Below are 9,178 nucleotides of genomic sequence, written 5' to 3' on the forward strand. Positions count from 1 at the left end.
AAGTTAAAGTAGTATGGATCGGATGAATGGACTATAAAGTGGATAGAAAGCTGGCTAGTTTGTCGGGCTCAACGGGCAGTGATCAACAGCTTGATGTCTAGTTGGCAGTGGGTATCAATTGGAGTGCCCTGGGGTTGGTCCTGGGCAGTGTTCCCGCTAATTTTTCCCACCCATGTGCGGAATTAATTTTGTTACGTGCACCAATATGGAGGTGATACGTGAGGGTTGGGGTGCAGGGGTGTGAGGGCTCCGGCTGGGGATGAGGGGTTTGGTGCGGGAGCGAGCTCCGGCGAGGCGAGAGGACTCCCCCCAGCTCTCTCTCCCCGAAGCAACACCTGGGCTGTGAGGGAGAGGTGCCTCTTCCTGCTGTGGCAGCTCTGGGGTTGGGGCTGCAGGACAGGCGCCCCTGCCCTGGCCCCAGCAGGTCTGGGCCGGGGCTGGGTTCGGGCCAGGGAAGGGGCACTCCAGCTGCACCTGGGTCCAGGCCGCACTGCCCTGGCCACATCTGGGGCCAGGCCAGGCCACGCCACCCTGGGTGCACCTAGGTCCAGGCAGGGCCACTCTGGCCGTGCCTGGGTCCACGCCACCCTGGCTACGGCTAGGGCTGGGATGGGCCACACTGCTTCGGCCATGCCTGGGCCTGGGTCTGGGCCGGGCCAAGCTGCCCCTGCCACACCTGGGTCCATGCTGCCCCGGCCACACCTTGGATCCATGCTTGGATCTGGGCTGGGCCAGGCCACTTCTGGGTCTGCACCGCCACAAGCCGCACCTGGGTCCAGATCAGGCCGCTCCAGCCACGCCTGGCTCTGGGCCGCTCCTGGGTCCAGGCCACGGCTGGGGCTGGGCTGCCCTGGCAGGGCCGGGCACCCTGGCCATGGCAGGTTTGGGGCCTGGCTAGGTTGGGGCTGGGAGAGGGGGAGGGGCGCCCCTCCCCCAGCCAGTACCTGGCCACAGCAGGTCTCCAGGCGGGTTCCCTGAGCACCTGCGCGGTGCTAAATAGGCTGCTACGTGCTGCGCAGCTTACAGGGAACTTAGGTCTTGGGGTCAGTTTTGTTCAACATCTTCATTAATGATCTGCATGATGGGAGGATTGTACTCTCAGCATGTTCGTGGATGACACTAAGCTCGGGGGGGAGGTAGATATGCTGGAGGGTAGGATAGGGTCCAGAGTGACCTAGACAAATTGGAGGATTGGGCCAAAAGAAATCTGATGAGGCTCAACAAGGACAAGTGCAGAGTCCTGCAATTAGTATGGAAGAATCCTGTGCACTGCTACAGGCTGGGGACCAACTGGCTAAGCGGCAGTTCTGCAGAAAAGGACCTGGGGATTACAGTCGGTGAGAAGCTGGATACGAGTCAACAGCGTGCCCTTGTTGTCAAGAAGGCTAACGGCATATTGGGCTGCATTAGTAGAAGCACTGCCAGCAGATCGAGGGAAGTGATTATTCCCCTCTATTCCACATTGGTGAGGCCACATCTGGAGTACTGTGTCCAGTTTTGGGCCCCTCACGACAGAAAGGATGTGGACAAACTGGAGAGAGTCCAGCGGAGGGCAACAAAAATGATTAGGGGGCTGGGGCACATGACTTATGAGCAGAGGCTGAGGGAACTCGGCTTATTTAGTCTGGAGAAGAGAAGAGAAAGGGAAGATTTGATATCAGCCTTCAATTATCTGAAGGGGGATTCCAAAGAGGATGAAGCTAGTCTGTTCTCAGTGGTGGAAGATGACAGAATAAGAAGCAATGGTCTCAAGTTGCAGAGGGGGAGGTCTTGGTTGCATATCAGGAAAAACTATTTCACTAGAAGGGTGATGAAGCAGTGGAATGGGTTACCTAGGGAGGTGGTGGAATCTCCATCCATAGACGTTTTTAAGGCCCAGCTTGACAAACCCCTGGCTAGGATGATTTAGTTGGGGTTGGTCCTGCTCTGAGCAGGGGTTGGACTAGATGACCTCCTGAGGTCTATTCCAACCCTAATCTTCTATGATTCTCTTTGCCCCCTGGCCAGACCCCAGTGCACTTCCAGTTCCGGAAGTCTCTGCTTCCCACCACCTGTGCGGCCCCACCTGCCTCCCTGGAGCTGAGCAGCCTGGGACTGGTGCAGAAGCCTGGCCAGTCTCAGCCAGTTGATGGGGGGCAGTGTGGGGAGCTTGTCTGGGCCCCTCTAGGAAAGTGGGTGCTGAGGGAGGCTGGCTGGGGCAGGCCCCAGTCTGGCTGATCGTGCCACTCCCGGGGGGCCAGAGTGATTCTCCGCCTCAGGACCAGCCCTGACTGCACTAGCAGCTCAGCCCGGCAGACACAGCTGCCTCCCAGCAGGGCCAATGAGTATGGCCACGAGGCAGAGCATGGAGGAGTGGGTCTCTAGGGGGGTGCTGGGCTGTGAGGGGGCAGGGAAGATCTGTGTGTTGGGGCACTAGGCAGTGGGGGTTCAGAGTGGTGTGCTGAACAGTTGTGGTGGGGCTGTGAGCAATGGGGCACTGGACAGGGGTGGTGGTGGGCAGGGCGCTGTGCATTTGTGGCAGATCTGGGGGGGGGGGGCACTGGGCATAGCAGGACCAAGGGGGCTCCAGCCATAGGGAATCGGGGGGGGGGGGGTTCCCAGTGTTGGGGGAGGGGGTTGTGTGGCTCGGCATGGCCTGCCCCGCGAGGGAAAGGGGCATGCTGGCAGCACAGGGCTGGGCGGTCCACTGTGCATCTGGCAACTGCCAGTTAGTAGATAGTGCCCTCGCACTGGGCTGGGCAGAGCGGGCCACCCCTGCCATGCCCCAGGCCAGCTCCTTGCTCTGGGGGCTGGCCCCACCGCACCATGCTCCATTGCCCTCATGGGGGCCCACAAACATGTTTGGCACCAGGCCCACAAACGGTTAATACGGCCCCGCCCCAGGCAGGCAGGCAGTGCCCCTGCCCCAGCACCGCTACGGGAACACAGACAAGCAGCAGGGCAGCCGCTGGGCGCCCACGCAGCCCTGGGAAGGGGGGTCCCCTAGCGCCAATGCAGGCACCACTGGCGGCTCTGCCCGTCACGGGGAGGCGGGGGGCAGCGCTCCCGGGACAGCACTGGGGCCCGGGCCCACAGCCCCGGCAGTGGCAGAGGCCAGCGACGACCCAGGGGCCCCAGGAGTCGAGCAGGCAGGCCGAGCCCCGCGGCGGCTTCTGCAGCAGCAGCAGCAGCAGCCCGGCCTCCCCCGCAAGCTGCAGCAGCAGCAGCCGGAGGAGAGAGAAGCGGCTCACGCACCTTCCCCGCGCAGACCCACCGGTCCCAGAGCCCCGCAGCCGCTCAGCCCGACGCGCTGCCTCGGAGAGGAGCCCGCAGCTGCAGGCGGCGCCACCTACGCCGCAGATCAAAGCGCGGCGGGACGGAGCCGCTCGGCGCTAACTAGAGCTTCCCGCGTCCCGCTGCGCTTCTTCATCCGGCCGGGCTCAGAGCCGGGCCCGCCCAGAGCGCCAGGCGCAGCCGCTGCCAGGCCCGCCGGGGGTGTCCGGCAGAGCTTGCCCGGCCGCGAGAGCCGACGCTAATGGAGGGCGAAGAGCGAAGCAGCCGTCTCCTCCCTGGGTGGGGGCCCGCTCCCCTCTCCGACCCCAGCTAGCTCCAGCTCGGCCGCCTCTCCTTCGGGGCCTGCCCGCACACGGCCCGGCCCGGGGAGCAGGCTCCTCACATGCCCCACTGCTTGTCGCTACTCCGGCTTCTGCCGCAGGCTGCTGCCCTTCCACTAGCTATGAGGGGCTCGGGTGGGCGAGCAGGAAGCTCTTCCCTAGTGCTTAATTTGTGCCAGGGCTGGGCCCCGGCACCGCCAGCTTTGGCAGTTCGTAGCCCCGGCACCTCTGGGCTTGCTGCATTGGTTATGAATGTAAAAAAAATTGCTGGAGCCCTGGCACCACTTTCATTGCAGATTAAGCACTGGTCTAAAGTCACATTCTCTGCTGGTGCCCTTCCATTGACTCCTGTGGAGTTCACCAAGAACATAGGCGATGGGTATCCCAGGCCAGGGCAGCTAAGCCTCCCCTCACCTATGCCGTGGCCCCACCCATGTTGCACCCTGAGGGTCTACCTGAAGCGGGTGGGGGCTTAGCTCCAGCTGGCAGCCCTGAGCTCAGGCACCGGTGCTGGGGTCAGTGGTGGTAGGGGGGGGTCGAGCTGGCAGCTGGGGCCAGCCTGGCACTTGGGGGGGGCAGTAGCTCAGCCCAGTGCTGGGGCCAGTGGCTTGGCCTGGTGCTAGGGCTAGGCTGGCTCTCTGGGGCTCAGGGCTTTGGTGGGCGGGACCGCCCGAAGTGGGAACTCACCTACCGCCTATGCCAGGAGGGAGTTTGGCCTTTGAAATTTTTTTTTTTTTTTTGGCCTGGGTTGTTACAGATTCTAAGGCCAGACCATTGTGATCAGCTAGTCCAACCTCCTGCATCACACAAGCCGCAGCACTTCCTTGATTGTAAACTTGGCACTGACAGAGTCCACCACAACCCATGCTGATTTGTTCCAATGGTTAATCACCTTCACTGTTAAAAATGGCTACATTATTTATTACTGGATGAAGGGAGTTGCTGGAATGGCCTAGTTCAATAACTGTAGTTTTGAAATGTCACTGAACACCTATATCAACGGAGAGATGCTCCTTTTAATGGAATTAGCACATATGTCAGAAGACGTTACATCAGAATTCCCTATGTAATAAGCTCTTCATTCATATCCTTCTTGCAAAATCTTTCAGTAATGATAATAGAATATAAGTGGTTGATTGTTGCCAATGTGCTCTGAACAGTCTTTGCATTAGTTCTCTCTGACAACTATGATGTACAGCCACAGTTCGTTATGCTATGGCCTAGTGTACACAAAGTTGCATTGGTTTAACTAAGTGTGTGTGTTTTTAAACAGATTTGCTTATACTGATGCAACTTGTGTGTTTAGAGCAATGGATCTCAACCATGGGTTCATGCATCTTTGGGGTACACAGAGGTCTTCCAGGCAGTACATCAACTCATCTAGATATTTGCCTAGTTTTACAACAAGCTACATAAAAAAATGGATAGTGAAGTCAGTACAAACTAAAATTTCCTACAGACAATGACTTGTTTATACTGCTCTATATACTATACACTGAAATGTAAGTACAATGTTTATATTCCAGTTGATTTATCTTATAATTACATGGTAAAAATGAGAAAGTAAGCAATTTTTCAGTAATAGTATGCTGTGACATTTTGAATTTATGTCTGATTTTGTGAACAAGTAATTTTTAAGTTATGTATAACTTGGGGGTATTCAAGACAAATCAGACTACTAAAAGGGGTACAGTAGTCTGGAAAGGTGAGAGCCACTGGTGTAGACAAGATCTTAGAAGACAAACCTAGGCCTTGATCCTGCAAATACTTCGGCATGTGTTTAAGCACGAGTAGTTCCAATGTAATCATTGAGACTACCCCCATGCTTAAGATAAGCACATGCCCAAGTGTTTGTAGGATCAGAGCCTTAGAAAGCAATTTTATGACAGTCCGATACATAATGGTGAAGAACTTCCCTCTACAATCCAACATTGTGCTCTGATTCCCATGAATTGTAACACCTAGTTGGAATGGAAGTAATACTGATGAGGCTCACTGAAGTGTGTTTTGAGGAGGGATTTGAAAGAGGAGAAGGTATTACTATAAAAAGTCACTCCATCTCTGCCAGACTGGCCCCTCCACCTGGTTATTTTGTTTGTATTTTTCAGTGTATAATAAGTTGCGTCTTCCTCAATATACGGAACATTGCACATAAACAGCATACATTAATACATCTCTCACATTTAAATTGTCACAGTTTTTGAGAATTCTGTTTAGGCAAAGGAAGTAACTGTTTTAATCAAAATGTTACGAAACTAACCTGTCGTGACTCTTGTCCGTCTTGTTTGTTTCCTGTGGTTTCTGAGTATTCATTGCATATCCTGCCCAAGAAGTTTTGTGTCACACGCTGCTGGTCCAGTGTCTCTTAGTGGTGAGTCTAGATAGTGATTAGTGAGATCATAAATGTCCTATTGCAACTCAAACAACAAAATATTCTCTGAGAGAGTGACTGTAGCGCGCACACACAGCACTTTAAAATTAACTGCCAGTGAATGATTTCCTTCTTTCCTTCCAATTAAAGGTGAGATGTGGGGCAGGTCTGCCTGAGGGATTTTATGTATGCAGTGTTGTAGCCCTGTCGGTCCCAGGATATTAGAGAGACAAGGTGGGTGAGGTTATATCTTTTATTGGACCAACTTCTTTTGGTGAGAGAGACAATCTTTTGAGCTACACAGCTTTTTCAGGTCTGGGAAATGTACTCAGAGTGTCACAGCTAAATACAAGGTAGAACAGATTGTTTAGCATAAGTAGTTAACACATATTTCAAAGGACCATTTAAGGTGAAGTGGCCTGTTAACACCCTTCAGTCATGGGTGGGCGAGGGGGAGGAGAGAGAAGAAAGGGAAGGGGTGTGTGGTAGACAGTTGTGGGGGGACTGATAATAGGTTATAGATTGTTGTAATAAACCATAAATCCAGTGTCTCTGTTCAATCCATGATGTTTAGTGTCTAGCTAAGTAAATTTATGTAAATTGCCTTCTAACTATATTACAATCCTGTGATTTTCATCACCAGTTTTAGGATTTGGAGGGACTTCAACACAGTTATTCTTGATGGGATCTTATCACCTCACTTTCTCCGTTCATTCTTCTACTAATTCCCTCAACCTCTTTTTCCTTCTTTCTCCATTCACCTTTGCTGGCCTAACACTTTCTTTTAGTCCTTTCATAATAAAAGAGTTAATGGAAAGGAGTGATAGTGGATCTCCTTTTTTTCCCTTGCCACCATGCGATCAGAAGGAAGGAGAAGTTGCGTCCATTCTCATAGAGGGCCAGAGAACATACTGTGCTAGCTTTGAGTAAGTGTTTGCACCACAAGCAGATGTCACCAACCAATAGACTCAACAACAGAACCTACAGTTTTATGAAATTGTTTTGTTGTTTTCTCTCAACCATGGGTTGAAACCCACACCAACTTCCTTCAATCACCACCACACAAAAATCTGTCCCTGGGCTCGAAACACATCAATAACCTACCAGTCCCAAAGAAGTTATTCCTATTCCGCCAATCCCCATATATCAGGGGTTCTCAAACTGGGGGTCGGGAGGTTATTACATGGGGAGTCACGAGCTGCCAGCCTCCACCCCAAACCCTACTTTGCCTCCAGCATTTATAATGGTGTTAAATATATAAAAAAGTGTTTTTAATTTATAAGGGGGGGTCGCACTCAGAGGCTTGCTATGTGAAAGGGGTCACCACTACAAAAGTTTGAGAACCACTGCCATATATATTTTTCTATATTTTGCACTGTCCCTTGCTAAATATATTATGATACGCTCTTTTTCTCCATTTGCAGTTATAAGACTTGATTGTCTCCTCTGCATGTCTAGGGATCATAACTGTTAAAGAAGGGAAGGATGGCGTTATGGTTAAAGTACCAGAGTGGGATTCAGGAGACCCGCATTTAATTCTTGGCTCTGTCACAGACTTCTTGTATGACACGGGCAACTCTCCTAGGTCCCAGTTCTACAAATACTTACACCTGTGCTTAAGGCCTTGTCTACACTGCAACGTTTTGTCACCAAAAGGCAGGAGAGGAGACCCCTGGTAAGTGGTTTTGCTTTGTGAATTGCGGAGGTGGGTTGAGGGCACAGAAATGTACAAACCTGGCTATGTTTCTGTGTGCTGACATTTCCCTGTGCATTCAAGTAGCATGGCAGAACAGGGTGTTGATGCACACCGAGATTTCACAGGAATCCTCCAGAGAGATCTCTAGGAAACTTTCCTTGAGGTACTCGGCAATCCTTCAGAGGCATCCCCTACACCCTGGTGGAGTGTCTCTGCAGACAAGAAAGCACCTGAGACAGAGCAACGAAGAAGAGTTCCAGGAGATGCTGCAGTACTCAGATGCAGAAAAGAGGGAACACAGGCAGTGTAGGGAAATGGAAAGGCAGGACAAAAGAAAATGAGGCCTTCCTTAGGAATGCAACTAGAAGGATGATTAAAGTTATGGAGCAGCAAACTGAGATGCTGAAGTCCCTTATAATGCTCCAGACAGAGCAGATGTGTGCTTGCCCTCCCCTTCAGCACATTCAGAACTCTTTCCCATGCCTTCCCAAAACTCTACCCATTCATTCCTTTCCACTTTCTGGGACTTCTCACTTTCCTGTTCATCCCACCGGACACCTTTTCAAATGATAGCTGGTCTTACGCACAGCTGTGAAAGTCAGCCCTTCGCTGGTGCCTCCACTCCTGCCCACGCAAGCATTTGTGTGTGTGTGGTGTAGTTTTTTTATGCAACAAAAGCAAAGTTTTTTGAATGATAAGCAATCTTTATTTGTTTCCTGCGAATTGTGATACTAGATGGCAGCAACAAACAAGTAAGAGTAAGCAGGATAGGCTTGGACAGATTTCCCATTTGCTAGCTAGCCCTGCGTAGAAAGATAATCCCTATTTTTTAATAAATTATTTACCATTTGTTCCACAGTGTCTCCAAAAGTTCTCCTGAGTTCAATGTATTTCAATGGCATTAAAAGATGTTTCCCCGTTTTCCTCTTCAAAGGTCTCTATGTAAAGCATTTCCTACGGTTGGCAGATACTTGTGTGTATATATAGACAGACCCATAAGTAACTGAGCTTTCCGATTTTATTTCCTTCTGTCAGTCTTTGCGGTTTCAATTCAGTCAGAAGAGAGAAATGTTCTAAAGTTCCCAACAAATGCTGGCATTCGGCTACTACTGGAATTTAAAGAAAGCACTGGAGCTCTGCCCTCGCTTAAGGCCTTGTGCTTCCTTCCCTTCATGCAACACCATGGAGAACACACATCCTAACAGTGCACAAGATTGGTGCAAAGGGGGGCAGAAGGGGAATATGAAAGAAAGCATAGTGGAACTAAGGCACCAGCAAGGTGATGATTTTATACACCATGAATGGTGAACCCTAATAGAAGTGGAGGTTTACACAGATCTGGGATGGGGGTGCAGCTCAGAGAATGAGGATCTGGTAGAAGAACTAATTTTGAGCCCCTGCACCACGAGGGGAGAACCCTGACAGAAGGGAAGAAGGTTCACATAGATCCAAGAAAGGGTTGCAGACCTGAGTGTGAAGAACTGGATAAACGACTGCTCTGCTGGAGTTTCATTTTCT

General features: G+C 51.6%; 1 protein-coding gene and 1 long non-coding RNA gene across 3 annotated transcripts in view; one reads left to right on the plus strand and one right to left on the minus strand.

Annotated features, from left to right (window-relative positions):
- CPQ (carboxypeptidase Q) overlaps positions 1–3,849 on the minus strand; it is a 253,374-nt gene extending 249,525 nt beyond the window's left edge. The window contains exon 1 of one of the 2 annotated variants that reach the window (XM_037892236.2): positions 3,235–3,849. The gene's annotated coding sequence lies outside the window, so the exon portion shown is untranslated. The remainder of the gene's footprint in view (positions 1–3,234) is intronic. The other variant, XM_043539322.1, reaches the window with a different exon arrangement.
- A 1,341-nt stretch (positions 3,850–5,190) lies between these two features.
- On the plus strand, positions 5,191–8,803 carry LOC122464425. The gene is made up of 5 exons (XR_006288423.1): positions 5,191–5,964; positions 6,115–6,198; positions 6,829–6,890; positions 7,389–7,639; positions 8,696–8,803. It is a non-coding gene; the product is annotated as an uncharacterized LOC122464425 (long non-coding RNA).
- The last annotated feature ends 375 nt before the right edge of the window (positions 8,804–9,178 follow it).

The sequence above is a fragment of the Chelonia mydas genome, chromosome 2, assembly GCF_015237465.2.
Source record: "Chelonia mydas isolate rCheMyd1 chromosome 2, rCheMyd1.pri.v2, whole genome shotgun sequence".
Taxonomy (NCBI): Eukaryota; Metazoa; Chordata; order Testudines; family Cheloniidae; genus Chelonia; species Chelonia mydas.